The 16,512-nt window shown below is 47.5% G+C and overlaps 1 long non-coding RNA gene across 1 annotated transcript; it reads left to right on the top strand.

Moving 5' to 3' along the window:
* The first annotated feature begins 304 nt into the window (after positions 1–304).
* LOC124503061 (uncharacterized) lies at positions 305–3,093 on the top strand. The gene is made up of 3 exons (XR_006960103.1): positions 305–407; positions 787–843; positions 2,732–3,093. It is a non-coding gene; the product is annotated as an uncharacterized LOC124503061 (long non-coding RNA).
* Positions 3,094–16,512: the final 13,419 nt, after the last annotated feature.

The raw sequence follows: 16,512 nt of genomic DNA, 5'->3' as shown, positions 1-16,512 counted from the left end.
AAGATGGAAAGGTGGTGAGGAAGTGAAGCTGGAGGGCTGGTCACAGGAGCCTCAGCTGAGTCAGAGCTGGGATCCTGACGAAGCTAAGATATAAATATTGTGAGAGGCCTGTCATCTACCACTCAGCCTGCCCCCAAAGTGCTTATACATATGACTCCTGAACGACAGTGGAACACTTTCGTCGTTCATTCACTCACGCGTTCAGCAACTAATAAGTTCTCACCATGTGCCGGCCATGGTGCTGTGCCTCTCAGCGTGCAGGCATCAGGAAGACGTGGTCTGCCCTCTCAAGGATGAAGGGGTCTACTAGAGATACAAACAAATGCTACGTGACTGCAGAGGTGGAAACAGTGAACTGTGCCCGGAGGAATAAGAGAAAGCTTCATGGAGGAGACCGGCCTTAAAAGGTGAGTAGGATTTCAAGAGGGGATAACGATGTTCCAAGGTAAAGAACCAGTATAAGTGTAAAAGGAGCCAGCGTAACACGGAGGTGTGAAAGGGAGAGTGGTATCTGGAGAACAATGAGTGGTCCCAAGTGAAAGGTGAATGAGGTAAGGGTGTATGTGTGTGTGTGTGTGTGTGTGTGTGTGTGTTGGTGGGGGTGGGAAGGGTGGTGGGATGTAGAACTATGGTTAAGATGGAGCCATGTTGAGAGCCATGATCAGGAGGCTATGGAAGCTATGCTGTATTTTGCAAACCGCAGCCATGCCTTAAAAGAGTTGGAGGCTTGAGGATGGAGGTAAGTAAGGGAGGGGTGATGTGACCCCATCTATGTATTTGTAACAGACTCTGTGAGCCACGAAGAGCCATAAAGGAGCAGGCTGAGGACGGAAGACAGCGAAGGTAGGCAGACCAAAGCTATTTCAACAACCCGGGTGAGAGAAGAGGAGGGCGGAGGAGGGCTGGCGAGCGCAGGCAGCCTTCCTGGAAAGAGGGAATGGGTGCCGGGGACCCTGCAGAGGCCAGGGGAAACCAGTCACTTGTGTGGGCAGAAGGGAAGTACCAGCAAGTAGTTTGCTATCTTCAGTGTGTCTGGGAAGATGCTCCTGGCCATGAGAAAGACAGGGAACCCTGAGGGAGAAGTGGCCTGGGGAGAGGGAGAGAGAAAGCACCAGTTCCGACAGGATAGGTGGAACTAGGGTTTCTGGTGGCGAGGTTCATGAGACAATATCCAGGGGGCAGTAGGGGGGGAAAGGGACCAAAATAGGAGAAAGGTAGTGCTCTGAGGACCATTCACACTGAGAGGCACCAATGCAACAGACGCTAGGGGAGAGCAGGGGGAGCGGGAGAGGAGCTGAGAAGAAAAGGAAGGACAGTTTTGAGAGGAAGAGCTGGAACACATTTCTGATGCTTCAAAGAGGCCCCATAAGGGGAGATGGGGAAGTGGTTGGGTCTGCCATAAATAGACAATGGTTATCTTGAGGAGAATAGTCTAAGTACAGGGGAAGCTTGAGTGGGAAGCGAGAAGCAGAGGCAGCAAGAGCGGATTTGAAGAAGTTTCACAGTGGGGCGCCTGGGTGGCTCAGTTGGTTAAGCGTCCGACTCTCAGTTTTGGTTCAGATCGTGATCTCACAGTTTAATGGGTTCAAGCCCCTCATCAGGTTCTTTGCTGGCAGTACAGAGCCTGCTTGGAATTCTCTCTCTCCTGTCTATCTCTGTCCCTTCCCCTACCCGTGCTGTCTCTATCTCAAAATAAATAAACTTAAAAAAAAAAAAAAAGGAAGCGTCACAGTGGTGCGTGAAAAGTTTCCTTGGGTGATGGTCCTCTGGACAATGGTCGGTGGGGAACCCATAAGGAGGCAGAGATGGAAAAGGGACTAGAGAGGGAACTCAGATGGAGCGTGATCATGAGGGAGGTGGACGGGGTGCAGGAATTGACCTTGGAAAGCAGCAGGAAGAAGGGGTGATGGGCCAGAGAATTCTGGGGTAAAGGCAAAGAGGGGTGATGGCTTTGGCAGCCTCTTGGGGAGGGAACCAATGAGATCATGTGCTGACTGTAGGGGGTGGGGGTGGAGGGCATGGTGAGAGTGGTGTGGCTTGGAAATGTGAGGCAGGCAGGAAACGGGACAGCAAGTCAAGCAGGATTGAATAATAGGGCATTGAGCAGCCCTGAGAACCAAGCTGAAGACGGAAACCTGACTCTGCAGCAGCCCAGCCTGCCCGGCCATGGCCAGTGCTCCAGCCATGCTTGGCAGTCTGGAAGCAGGAGCAGAAGCGGAGACGGTGGCGGGAAAACTCGGGCGAGCGGCGGCACCACAGCTGCGGTGGGAAGCCAGGGACGGGGACCCCAGGTGCCAACCAGAGAGAAATTTTTTTTTAATTTTTTTTAAATGTTTATTTATTTTTGAGAGAGACAGAGCGTGAGCAGGGAGGGGCAGAGAGAGAGGGAGACACAGAATTTGAAGCAGGCTCCAGGCTCTGAACTATCAGCACAGAGCCCGATGCGGGGCTCGAACCCACGAAGCTGGGGATCATGACCTGAGCTGAAGTCGGCTGCCCAACCGACTGAGCCGCACAGGAGCCTCAACCAGAGAGAATTTGACATCAGGCAGCCTTTGAGTTGACGTGTGTGAGCTTGATCTCCAAGACTGGTACAGCCCTGTCTTGGGCTAAAATTTGGAGACCCAATTTGAAAAAGTTCCAAATAAAAAAACACACACCACTGCCAGACAGAATACGAACTGGAGGTTAGAAAATGAACTCCCGTTGAAGCTTCTCCTTCTCCCCTCAGCTTTCTTATGCCACGTGATCCAGGCCAATGGCTTCAACGTTTTACATCATTACTCCTATGTGCCTGCCTCTGGGACACATTCTGTTGATTTACTAGCTTCCTGGAAGAAAAGGTACCATTTACCTGAAGGTAACCTCGCTGAAAAAGAGCTTCGAGTCTACAAAACTCTGTGGTTCTTGACCTCTTGCTGCGGCAGCAAAACAAAACAAAAACAAAGAAGCAAAACCAGTTTCCTGGAAACCTCATGGGTCTTTTGACTTGTTCTTGACGTTCAGTGGGGTTGTCAAAGCTAAGGAGATACTGAACAAACTCTACCCAGTTCGGTTTGGGCAGGTAAAACTCGTCAGTGCTGTGGCCAGACCTTCGCCCTCCACACAGATGCAGGATCCTAGCATTGGTTCCGGTCGCCTTGGGTACTGGAAGACCCAAGGTTCCAGTCGCCTTGGGTACTGGGTGCTGCCTCTTCTGTGAGAGGCAGCATCCTAGCCTTGACCAGAGTGGAGAAAGGTCCAAGAACTGAGGACCCCGTCCAGGGTCAGAAAGTTGCAAACTGGGGATGAGCCCAGAGGAAGGGGTGCAACATACTTCCGTACTGTCCACCAGGACCCCACTTCCTGACAGGGGGAAGTGATTCTGTGGGGTCCGTTCTTCCTGCATCCTCTTTAAACATCTCCAAGCGCCCCCACCAAAGCCCTGAGGAGACCTCTGAAGCCACCCTTTCTCTCCTGTTAGCTGTAAACAGCTGCTAGCAGCCCAGAGTGGGATAAAGAAAGTCAGAGCCCAAGAGAGGCCTCCACAGTGTCAGCACCCCGGGTTCTGTCCAGCCTAGAATCTGACGGCTGAGACCCCCAGGCACAGTGTGGGGCAGGGACCACGAGGGGCCTCCTCCACACCCTCCAAAGGCAGAGCGGGGCCAGAACATCCAGGGAACGGCTTTCGTGATGTGTCCCAGTTCTTCTCCTGTGAGCTCACTGTATTTCCCTCCGGGGCCACATCAGGGAAGAGTGAAGTTCGTAAGTTGACTTCCCACTGCCTAAAGTGGACACATCTTTTTCTCCCAAAAGACCCACTGTACCAACTTGAATTTGATAACCTAACAAAGAGAAGAAGCAAATGATTATGATTGGGATCTGCGATGTACTAAAGCCTTTGCTAAGTGTGCACTTTTGCTAAATTGTTTCACAGCATACCTATTATGTAAGAAGGATTACCCCCATCTTACAGGTGAGGAGCTAGGTTTGAATCCTATCTGGATTAAAGCTTAGCCTGTTCTCCATTTTCTCTTGCTGCCAAGTCCGTAATGCCATTATATGCTGCCTTATAGTGACCTCTGTCTTTCCAAATTAAAGAGCCCTCTTATTTTGATGCCCCACCTTGGTTTCTGTGTAGAGGAGGGCTAGGGATCTAAACATATTGGCTGGAAGCCAATAAATCCCTCGTCAAGTATTCGTTGAGACCCTCCGAGAGAGAGATCCCATCTGCAAGGACAGAGCTACCCATTTCGGAATAGGGAAAAACATGTCCATTGTCATGTCTTCCTTGTAGCCAGGCCCCAGAGGTGTGGGTTGTCATTTCGAGATGCAGAACAAACATTGCAGAATAACTCTAAGGACCTGGTGATCTCCAGGGGGCCCCCACTACAGCACCATCGCATACCAGTGAGCCCCAAAGCAGCCTTCTTCAGTGTTGGCAAATGTGTTAGTGGAGGCAGACATTGTTAGGTCCCCCGACCAACGGTGCCTTGCTTTGCTTCTTGATGTCTTCACTTGGACCCAGAGGAAGACAGCCAGCACTGGCAGAGCAACATGGGAGCGTCCTGGTGAGAAGCTTAGGTAGCCCGGCACACTGAGGCAGCCCACACTTTAGGTAGCAGAACTGATTGAATATCGTGATTCACCCTCTCCTTGGCTTTCAGCCCTCATCGACTCTTCCAGGAAGGAAGCCACACAGAGGAAGAGAGGGAGGCGGGAGGGGAGGAAGGACCATTCCCACGGCGAGAAGGTCCCTGACCTGTGATGGGGGAGGATGGAATCTAAGGGCTGGCTGCTGAGAGAGGCAAGGAAAGCTGGGTGCTTTGGAGCCAAAGCGCTCATTATGAGAAGTTTCTTAATGACCGTAAGTCCTCAGGGAGGCACGTGGGCAATGTGTGGTGCCAAACATGCCTGCCCGGGGCCTCCCGTCCAGATGGAAAATGTGTAGAGAGTTAGGAGAGGAGAAGAAATGGCGTGGTTGCTGAAGGTGACTGATGGCCTTGGGACAGCAAATCAGGCTCCTGTGAGATCAGTTTTTCCTGGAACCAGACACAAAGATTAGTGACTTTCAGATGAGAAGGAACCTCAGGTCCTGGTTTTTGGAACAGAGTTTCTTTGCGGTTCCTTGAGGGTTTTGTTTGTGTTCACCTCCAGACTTTCTCTTGTGACCTTTCTTCCTTCTTTCCGCATGTCTACATCCTACTGGGCCAGCTTAGGGCTTCACGAAGGCCCCTTCGTGAAGTCATCCCTGATGGTCTAGCCTGGAGCCTCCCTCCCCTGACCTGCTGACCCTGTAGGCAGAAATGATGTTGGTTTGAGGTTTTTCAACAGGAATATGTGTTCAGGATGAATGTTTATCTTCCCAGAACCTCAATGTTACTCAAAGATTCTGAGGGAATAACTTAATAAGATTTAATATATTAAAACATTTTATGGAGTTAAATACAAGAACGCATAAATGAAAGCTGAGACCTCAAGGAAATTTCACGAAGGTGGAGGATCACTCTGGGCCGTACCCAACTGGATACCTGCTTGCTCTCCTCTCCACTGGGGAACTTGGGTGAAAGAGCTGGGGAAATAGGCAGCAAGATGTCAGGGGACATTGGATGCTCCCTTCTCTTCATACAGGCTGGACAACGACAGGGGAAATCTTGCTGATTTAAAGTAAATGGCTAGGCGCCTGGGTGGCTCAGTCAGTTGAATGTCTGACTTCGGCTCAGGTCATGATCTCACAGCTCACGAGTTCGAACCCCATGTTGGGCTCTGTTCTGACAGCTCCAGAGCCTGGAGCCTGCTTTGGATTCTGTGTCTGCCTCTTCTCCCTCTCCCTCTCTCTCTCTGCCCTTCCCTGTCTGTCTCTCTCTCTCTGTCAAAAATAAACATTTAAAAAAATAGAGTAAATGGCCATGGTTTCACCAATCTGCAATTTAAGAAAAAACACAAAAGCACGCTAGAATAAAAAAGACAAGAAATTATAAGTGTTGGCAAGGATGTGGAGAAAAAAGAACCCCCGTGAACTGTTGGTGGGAATGCAAACTGGTGCGGCCACTTGGGAAAACAGTATGCGGGGGCTTCCTCAAAAAATTAAAAGTAGAAATACCATGTGAGGCAACCCAGTAATTCCACTACTGGGCATTTAGTCAAAGAAAATGAAAACACTAATTTGAAAAGATAATTGCACTCTTATGTTTATTGCAGCATGATTTACAATGGCCAAGATATGGAAGCAGGCCAAGTGTCCATCAATAGATGAATGGATATGGGGAGGCTGGGTGGCTCAGTCAGTTAAGCATCTGACTTTGGCTCAGGTCATGATCTCACAGTTCATGCTTTCGAGCCCCACATTGGGCTGTATGCTGACAGCTCAGAGCCTGGAGCCTGCTTCGGATTCTGTGTCTCCCTCTCTCTGCCCCTCCCCTGTTCACACTCTGTCTCACTCTGTCTCTCAAAAATGAATAAATGTTAAAAAAAATTTTTTAGGGGCGCCTGGGTGGCACAGTCAGTTAAGCTTCCGACTTCAGCCAGGTCACGATCTCGCGGTCCGTGAGTTCGAGCCCCGCGTCAGGCTCTGGGCTGATGGCTCAGAGCCTGGAGCCTGTTTCCGATTCTGTGTCTCCCTCTCTCTCTGCCCCTCCCCCGTTCATGCTCTGTCTCTCTCTGTCCCAAAAATAAATAAACGTTGAAAAAAAAATTTAAAAAAAAATTTTTTTAATAGATGAATGGATAATCAAGACACACACACAAACATATATGGTGGAATATTATGTAGCCATAAAAAATGATATCTTGCCATTTGAGTCAACATGGATGGATCCAGAGGGTTTTGTACTAAGTGAAATAAGTCAAACAAGAAAGACAAGTACCATAGGATTTCACTTATATGTGAAATCAAAACAAAATAAACGAACAAACAAAAAAGCAGGATCAGACCTACAAGCACAGAGAACAAACTGATGGTTGCCAGAGGGAGGAGGTGGGGGATGGGCAAAATGGGTGAAGGGAAGTAGAGGGGTCTAGGCTTCCAGTTATGGAATGAATAAGTCATGGGAATGAAATGTACAGCACAGGGAATGTCGTCAATGGTACTGTAATAGCAGTGTATGGTGACAGAGGGTGGCTATACTCGCGGTGAGCAGGGCATGAGATACGGAGCTGTCAAATCGCTATGCAGTCACCTGAAACTAATGTAACACTGTGCATCAACTATACTTCCATTTAAAAAAGTAGTAAATGGCAGGTATCATGAGCTTCCTGCCCGTGGGGCGCTGGACTGGTTGCATTAGACATATCGTTTCAGTCAATCCTCATGACAACCAATGAGGTAAATACCGCTCTCACCTTATAGCTGATGAAAGCAAGCCACTAAGAGGTGAAGTAACTCACCCTAAGTCAAAAAGCTAGTAAGATCCAGACTCTTCTCTATTATGCCGTGCCGCTGTGGGTGTATTAAGGAAAGCCATGCATCGTATGTCTCCACAACTAATCCTAGGCCCCCCTTAACGTTGTATGATTCTTGTGTTGGCCCCCGGATGTTGACCTCCAGCCTGGCAGGAACAGACCCCTAGCTCCAACGAAGAGCTCAGTTTGTCCTACCGGTTCCTCCCCATCCCCGGGTTCCTGGGCCAGGTGTGTGGGGACCTCGCCCCCTGTAACAATATCTAGAAGGTCTCACAGATCACAGCTTGACTTATCGAACCAGAGATAAAACGACTGATTTGGCCTGTCCCTTTACATTGGGGAATTACCAAGTTGGATCGAAGCGTCCATAAGTAAGGGATGAGCAATTTAGAGGCAGCCAGGGACCGGCTGGTTGTTAATCCACTCTGCACAGGGAGAACTGAGGGTGAGAAATCAGGGCCAGAGCCCCTCTGCCGGGACAGCTCATCTCCAAGAACTTTTCCATCCAGTAACTTCCTGCTTGATATTTTTCATTGCGGTCACAGTGAGGAGCTCTGGTTATTTTTAATAACACACCCCACAGCCATTGCATTCATTCAGTCCTACGGCGTTTTATGATGTGTCTGACCCAGGAAAATGTGTGGCTCCTGGGGGTGTAAGGGGTGGTCTTTATTTTCTCCCCTCTCTCCGCTTTCCTTTTCCCTGGCACTTTCCTGCCTGCCGAGGGAGTGGGCTCTGACATCCCACGCACACTTTTCCACCGCCTGTGCAGGTCTGCCCCATCTCCCAAGGGCCCTTCTAACTTTACGTTGCACAAATTCATGTCCCGGGGACTTGCCAAATCTGTCAAGTCCTGATGTTTTCCTTGGCAGGGACCACACCACTCCACTCAGATGGGTGGGGCGAGCCATCGGGGCTTGGTGCCGCTCCTCTGGGCGCCGCCGGGCGCCGAGTGCAGCCGCTGGGGCTTTCCTGACGCCCTTCCCAGGCTCCTCTGGGCCTGGCATGCCCAGCATCCCGCCTCCTCCAAGCCTGCTGGCTTCCTGGAGCATCACTGACGTCAGCACCTCCCAGGCCTGCAGGAACATCGTTGAGTTTTATCTTCATCACCTCTGCCCACCTCACCCCAAGGGGTGTGTGCCCCTGATCTTCACTGTTCTCTTCCCACTGCTGCCCCTCTGGTGGCTCCAATCCTTTGGGTCAGAGGGGAGAGTTCTTTCTTCCATTCAACCAGGATTTGTGCAGTGTACAACGCTGTTCACTGTCCTAGGTGCTTAACGGTGAACTAACCAGTGATCAAAACAACCAGAAAGCCCAGCCTGCACAGGGCTTACAATCTAACCTGTCTCACAAGATTTTAAAAGGAGGTTGTTGGGAATTTAACATGCTGAGTCAGAATGACTGCTTCCTAGAACAGAAGTCTGGAGAAGTCTAGTTTAACCCAAAAAGGAACAAAGTACCTGTTTGGAACCCCTGGTAAGTGTGTTTGGGGCGGGGGAGGGGGGTGATATTTGGGACCGCAGGACCTCTTTGGTCCTCTGGAACAGGGCTTGGGAAGCTACAGCCCACAGGTGGCCCACTGCCTATTTTATATGGCCACAAGCTAAAAATAATGCTTACATTTTGAAATGATTGGGGAAAAAAATCAATAGAAGAGCAATATTTTGTGACGTGTGAACATTATATGACATTCACCTTTCAGTGTCCAAGAGTTTTACTGGGACACGCCCATTCGTTTACACGTTGTCTGTGGCTGCTTTGGTGCTACAATGGCAGACTTCAACAGTTGGGACAAAGATTGCATGTGGCCCCTAAAGCCTAAAACCTTTACTCTCCAGCCCTTTACAGAAAGTTTGCTGACCGCTGCTGTCGAATCATACAGCTAAGACAGCAATTTATCTTCCATGTGCATGGGGCTGGCCCAGTGAGGCAAGCAGGAATCTCTTCTCTACCCACCCGTGGAACAGAATCATAAGGTGGACTTAATGTTGGCAGCTGAGAACCTGTCCCTGCCATCTGTTTTCTCTTCAACACCCACGGAGACAAGCCCTCCTGCGAAGTTCCTGACAAATGCAAGGTTCCTTCCTGGCAGAGTCTTCGATGTTGTTTGCTGAGTTCAGGAAAAAACCTTCACCTTGGGAGGTTCAGGTTCCTTGGTGGGGGGATTCATCCATCCTCTCAACTCTGCAAAATTTAATGTTTATTTATTTTTGAGAGAGAGAGAGAGCGCATAAGTGGAGGAGGGGGAGAGAGAGGGAGACACAGAATCTGAAACAGGCTCCAGGCTCTGAGCTGTCAGCACAGAGCCCGACGCAGGGCTCAAACTCACGGACCGTGAGATCATGACCTGAGTCGAAGTCAGATGTTTAATGGGCTGAGCCACCCAGGTGCCCCTGTTTTCTTTTTTTAAGTTTATTTTGAAAGAGAGACCATGCATGAGTGTAGAGGGGGGGGCAGAGAGAGAGGGAGACAGAATCTGAAACAAGCTCCAGGCCTGAGCTGTCAGCACAGAGCCTGATTGGGGGGGGGGGGGGAGGGGGGAGGGGCTCAAACTAACAGACCATGAGCTGGTGACCTGAGCCAAAGTCAGACGCTTAACCAACTGAGCCACCCAGGTGCCCCTCAACTCTACAAGTTTAAATAATAATACTATGCCTGTGGAAAGGACACAGGAGTAAGGGTCAGTGGAAATGGGTTCAAATCCCCACTCTGCCACTTAATTAGTTGTGTGTAGCAGGCAAATTATTTAATCCAAAGAAAGAAGCCTCCATTCTCTCATCTGTGAAACGGCCAGCATTGCCCTCTTCAAAAGGCTATATTCAGAGAAACTAATGCGATCATGGAAACACATCTACCCTTTTCACGGGTAGGGGAGCAATATTAGCTGAATTAGCATCCTTCATTCCGGTTTGTCTATGGTGACTCCACCAGAGAGTCAAGGTGAGAAAGATCTAGAATAGTGTTCTGGACCTCAGTCAAGGTATCTGCCTGTCCTGAGGCCCCAACTCCCACCCTCACCCCCCAGATTCCACCTACTCTCTGGAGTCAGATTAGGGGATTCTCAACCATGCAGGGACACAGGCCTCTCAAACTAAATAAGAACCACAGTAACACCCCTGTGGTTCTTTGGCAGGATCATGTCTCAGAGTTTGGCGGACGTCACAGCTGCCCTCCATCAAACTCCCCAAACCCCATCCAATGCATGATGGAAACACCAGCTGCAGCCCCCTTGACCTATTTGCTTATCTCTTCCCCCAGTCGGTAGCCCTCTCCAGTGCAGTGAGTTTCTTCCCTACTATGGACCCCTGATTATCCTAAGTTCAACAACCATCTTTTTCAGATAGTTTAGGGTTGAAGGGGGAAATGTGCAAATAAGAATGATTTTTAAAAATGAAAACCTTCCTCCCTCACTGGACTATAAGCATGCGAGGGGCAGAGACTATTTCTGTTCTCCGTTGTGTCACTGACACCTACATGGTGCCGAGCACGTGATGGGGGATCCATAAACATCCTTTGAATGAATGAATCAGTGAATGAATGGCATCTTAGGATTTAACACCAGGTGTTTTCCGGGTCATCCTGTGACAATTTTTATGTGTTTATACATATCCCTTCTATGTGAAACACAACATTCTACACCCAGGAGGTGCCTAAAACAGATCAGTGGAAAGTGACAACAGTGAATATGAAGGTTGAAAGGTCGGTCTCCCAAATCTCAAAGCCAAATGAACAGAACAAGACATGTGAATAGGGTCTCAGTTTAATAGCATCTTTAAAAAACAAAAGGGGGCGCCTGGGTGGTTCAATCGGTTAAGCAGTCAACGCTTGATCTTGGCCCAGGTCACCATCTCGCAGTTTGTGAGTTTGAGCCCTGCATCAGGCTCCATGCTGACAGTGTGGAGTCTACTTGAGATTCCCTCTCTCTCCTCTGTCTCTGCCCTTCCCTCTCTCTCTTTCTCTTTCTCTCAAAATAAGTACATTTAAAAAAATAGTATCTTTAAAAACAAGCAAACAAACAAAACCCTTCTTTTGCAAGAGGGCTAGTATCTTGTAGTTTATATTTTGTTCAAGGATTTTGCTGCCATAGGGTAATGATAACTTGGAACTTCGACCTGTGACCTGGGGAGGTGGGTGTGGCCATTCTATTGGTTACGTCCCCTGAAAAAATTCTCAAACTAAGAAAAAAGAAATACTCTGACAATGAAACACTAATGCTGGTACGTATAACTACTGTCCTCGTTGTTTAGGGGAAAGAAGTTTTAATTCTGGGCCAAAGAACAGATGTCAAATCCCCGGCCTTCCTCTGCTGTTTGCTGTTTGCTATGAGTCACTCTGGAGCCTGTCCATCCCAACACCAATTTTCGTGGGAGGCGTCAGTGTGTGGCTGGAAGTGTGTGCTGATGGATGGGCACACATGAGGATAGCTGGAAGGCTGGGCCTCAGCCTACGGTTGGCTCTGGCCTTCTTTGCTTTTTGGGTCACCTTGTTCCCCTTGCCCACCTCCCCCCTCTGTCCCCTTTGTTCTCCCTCCTGAGCCAGATTTTCACAATAAATATGGGCTCTCACTTCAGTTCCTGCAGCACTGGCTCATCAGAGACACAAGCGAGGGCGACAGAAATACCTTCGCTCAGGACAAGTATGTTGTCCGTGCCACCCAAGATGGCACAAATTCTAAGAAGAGAGAGGTCCATCTCCTGGACGGTGGTGGGAAGAGATGAATGGATTTCTTGGTCTTTTCACTTGGTGCCCCAGGAGAGAACCCTAGAGCCATCCTGACTTGCACACTTTCTTCAAAGCCTCCTGGAACCTTCCCAGGTTTTCTGGCTGACTCAGCCATTTCCACCAGTGGACCTGATCTCTCCTTTACTGATCTGAGCTAAGCTCTGCCAGTTCCCTTTTCCCCTTTATTTAAGCCACAATAGTGCTGGGATTTTGCATAAAGAACTTTGCTAGAAATCTAAGAAAAAAACCCAAACACTTGGAACAGGGTTTCCTCAGCCCAGCAGATGTCGTTAGTCAAGATCCCTGGTTCTTTTCCTGTTCTTACTTAACTCAGTCGCTGGACCAGCCACACAGAGCCCTTACCTCATAGGCATGTGTGAAGCTTCAGTAGATGTAATTGGTTTCCAAAATTTATCCCATTTTTGCACTCTAATGGATTTATGCCATTTTGCACTCTAATCAGTGCTGTAGAAGATTCCATTGTTCAAGATGGTGGTCTACCTTTGTTGTGGTCAGTCTTGGTCATGTCTTAAGTCATTTTGGTGGATATATATTAGTAGCAAGTTGCGGTTTTAATGTGTATTTCCCTAAAGAACAATGATGTCGAGCACCTTTCCTTATCCTGGTTGGCCATTTGGTTATCCTCTTTGATAAAGTACATTTCAAATCTTTTGCACATTGTTCGCTGGAGATAAGCACTTTGTCAGATACATCTATTGTGAAAATCTTCTGCCAGTCTGCAACTTGCCTTTGCACTCTCTTCGTGCTCATCTGGCCCAATGAAACCCTTCTGTAATATAAAACCAGAGTTAGGAGGACTGAATCTGCAGCACGGCCAGCTGCTTTTACTTGATTGCGTTTCCAAATCACTTTTCAGAAAGTCAATAATATTTATAATTCAGCACCACAGAAGGTGCCCTTGTGCCCCCTCTCAATCAATAGCCCCCTGCAAAAGTAAATTCTATCCTGACCTCTCTCACCATAGATTTGTTTTGCCTGTTCTTGTCCTTCACATAAATGGAATCAAGCAGCATGTACTCTTTTGTATGTGGCTTCTTTTTGCTCTACATTATGTCTGTGAGATCCATCCATTTTGTTTATGGCAATAGTTGGTGCTTTTTTGTTGCTATATGATATTCTGTTATATACCAAAACCTGAATTGCTTCCAAGTTGGTGCTGTGCTGAATAAAGTTGATATATATATTTATATAAATTTATTTAATATTTATATTTATAAGCATACAAAATATATAAAGCTATATTCTTTTTTAAAAGATTTTTTTAATGTTTATTTTTGAGACAGAGAGAGACAGAGCATGAATGGGGGAGGGGCAGAGAGAGAGGGAGACACAGAATCGGAAGCAGGCTCCAGGCTCTGAGCCGTCAGCACAGAGCCTGATGCGGGGCTCGAACTCACGAACCGTGAGATCGTGACCTGAGCTGAAGTCGGACGCTCAACCGACTGAGCCACCCAGGCGCCCCAAGATTTTTTATTTTTAAGGAAAGATTTTTTATTTTTAAGCCCCAATTGGGGGCTCAAACTCACAACCCTGAGATCGAGAGTGTCACACTCGGCCAACTGAGTCAGCCAAGCACCCCAAAACATTTCTTTTCTTCTTCTTTTTTTTTTTTTAATAATCTCTTCACCCAACACGGGGCTTGAACTCACGACCCTGAGATCAGGAATCACATGCTCTACTAAACTGAGCCAGTGAGGTGCCCCTTAAAGATGTATTCTTATAGGTCTTTGATAGACAAATGTAATCCTGGCCTATACCTAGGAATTGAGTTGCTGGGTCTTAGGGTATGAATTACTGCTTTGTTTTAGTAGATACTACAGATTTTTCCAACTGGTTGTATCAGAATACATTCCTACCCACAGTATGAGAATTTCACCTGTTCTACATCCTCCCCTCCAACACTTGATATTTCCAGTGTTGTTGTTGTTGTTTGAATTTTGGCCCTTCTGCCATGCACGGATCTTAGTGAAGCTTTAATCTGCATTTTCTTGACGACTAATGGCTTTGAGCATCTTTTCATATGTGTATTGGCCCCTTGGATATCCTCTTTTGAGAAATATCTGTTCAGTCTTCTGTACATTTGTAAACTTTGGTTTCTTTGGTATTTTTCTTATTGATTTGTAAAAATTCTTTATATATTGTAGATACGAATTCTTCATCAGAAATATATTGTGAATATTTTTTTCACAGTCTGTGGTTTGCCTTTTCATTCTCTTAATGATGTCTTTTGATGAATGGAAGTTCTTAAATTGAATGAAATTCAAATGATCACTTGTTTCTTGGACTTCAGTAAGACTCTCTGCTTTGGGTCCCAGGCTGCAGGCTGTTCTGTCCTGACCTGCAGGTCTTTTCCCTACTCTTCCCGCAGATCCCTTCTGCTCTGCTGGCTGGCTTGCTGTAGATTCCTCTTTGGATAAGCAGAATCATCCTCTCATTCTGACTTGTGCCTGGACTTATTTCCTCTGCAGCCACAGGTCTTGAAGGTTAGAACTATCAGACTGCCGGGGTCTCCCTGCCTGCCATCAGCAGCCAGTACTCCTTCCCTAGGTTCCTCTGCATCTCACATTCCAGTCCCAGCCCCACCCTGGCCTCATTCACCAAGGAGAGGTGATTCATTCATCCTTATCAAGTCTTTCCAGGCTCCGGTTACACCCCTCCCCCAGGCACTTTGACAGGTGACCTTTAACACTTCCTTTAGTGTCCTCTGGGCAAGGGAACAGTTCTCCTGATCTCCACTCTCTGGATTATGATATAAAATTACTTTTCACCTCAAGACCAAAACCTAATATCACAGGCTCAATATTTAAACTCCAAATGTGGGCCCAACACGATCCAATCAAAACGGACCCAAATGACCATTTTATTGTGTATCTCCAAAGTACCACCAGCCTGCCTCTCTTCCTCCTTTTAAGGGGTTCTTCACTTGCAAGTGATCCGGAAATGCGACCAAGGAAAAGCAGAATCCCATAAATTTGGATGTAAAAAAATGGCATCTTTATTTCTATGAACCTCTATTTGAAAATTTGCATTTCCTTACATAATGAATACAGAGAACAAACAGCAGCATTAGCAGTGCCTATGTCTTCATCACCAACAGAAATCACAGCTACCTTCGTATCACATAGTTGCTGATAACAGTTTATCATTCACACTTATCACTATTTCAATATTAGAGAAGCTATTAGACTCACCACTGGATCTCACATTTAATGGGTTGTTAAAGACACAAATACAATACCGTCTCACAAATTTGTTTTTTTTTTTAATTTTTTTAACGTTTATTTATTTTTGAGATAGAGAGAGACAGAGCATGAATGGGGGAGGGTCAGAGAGAGAGGGAGACACAGAATCTGAAACAGGCTCCAGGCTCTGCGCTGTCAGCACAGAGCCCGACGCGGGGCTCGAACTCACAGAGCGCGAGATCACGACCTGAGGCGAAGTCGGACGCTCAACCGACTGAGCCACCCAGGCGCCCCACAAATTTGTTTCTTAAAAGTATTCTGATACATTGATTTCAATATAGTTCATGAACTTTAAAACATTCTGACCAGCAGTCTCTAGGCTTTGCAAAACTGCCAGAAAGGTCCCAGATACAAAAAAGAATGAGAAACTCCTGATGACAAGAGATCCTCTGAGCCCATAGCAACTTGAAGTCACATGGCAACCCACACTGATGAATCCGCATCTATGCTTCTGGGTTGGTTGGTGCTGAAAGTCTGCCCGGTCTTTGTTACTGAGTTCCTTTGGTATGGGGGTGGGGGTGGGAGGATCTCAAGGGGCCCAGGCATGTGGCTCCAGTTTTCTCTAGATTCTGGCATTCCGGGGATTCTGAAAGAACAGGGCTCTTCTGCAGGTCAGAGGAAATGGGTAGCTATCCAGCTAAATAGATTTCATGCTTGACTTCAGGGGAATAGCCCAAATGATGATCTGTTTGGGAGAGTAAATTAAAGAGGTAAGCGGGCATGCTGATTTTATTTGGTTTAACTTTTGCTAGTTTCGTGGCTCCCCTAAGCATTTCAAAAGAAGAATATAGGTTGTCAAACCTCTTTTCCCAGTTTCATTATCTCCCCCACTGCCCAATTCAAATTTTGGCCAGATCCTGCTTCTCAGGGGGCACCGACCTTGGATTAGCCTGAAGGGGAGGCTTACCAGGACCTCTTCTCTCTCCAGGCCAATCAAAACAAGACTATTTCTTTTCTCACAGCTCCCAATACTGAGTCCTGGGTCACTCCCTCCTCCCACCCTCAGTCTCCTAACCAGTATCCCTCCTTGCATTTCTTGGACCAGAATGTTCATGAAGGAGAGCTGTCTTCCCTTTCTAGAAGCAATGCTTTTATGTTCTCATTTGATGTTGAAGAAAATATAAAATGGAAGAGGTCTGATTACACC

Source organism: Lynx rufus, unplaced genomic scaffold, assembly GCF_022079265.1.
Source record: "Lynx rufus isolate CCGP_SWC_20201006 ecotype Redwood Valley unplaced genomic scaffold, mLynRuf1.p SCAF_8, whole genome shotgun sequence".
NCBI classification, from domain to species: Eukaryota; Metazoa; Chordata; class Mammalia; order Carnivora; family Felidae; genus Lynx; species Lynx rufus.
Note: the sequence above shows the minus strand (reverse complement) of the source record. Positions and strands in the feature narration are given on the sequence as shown.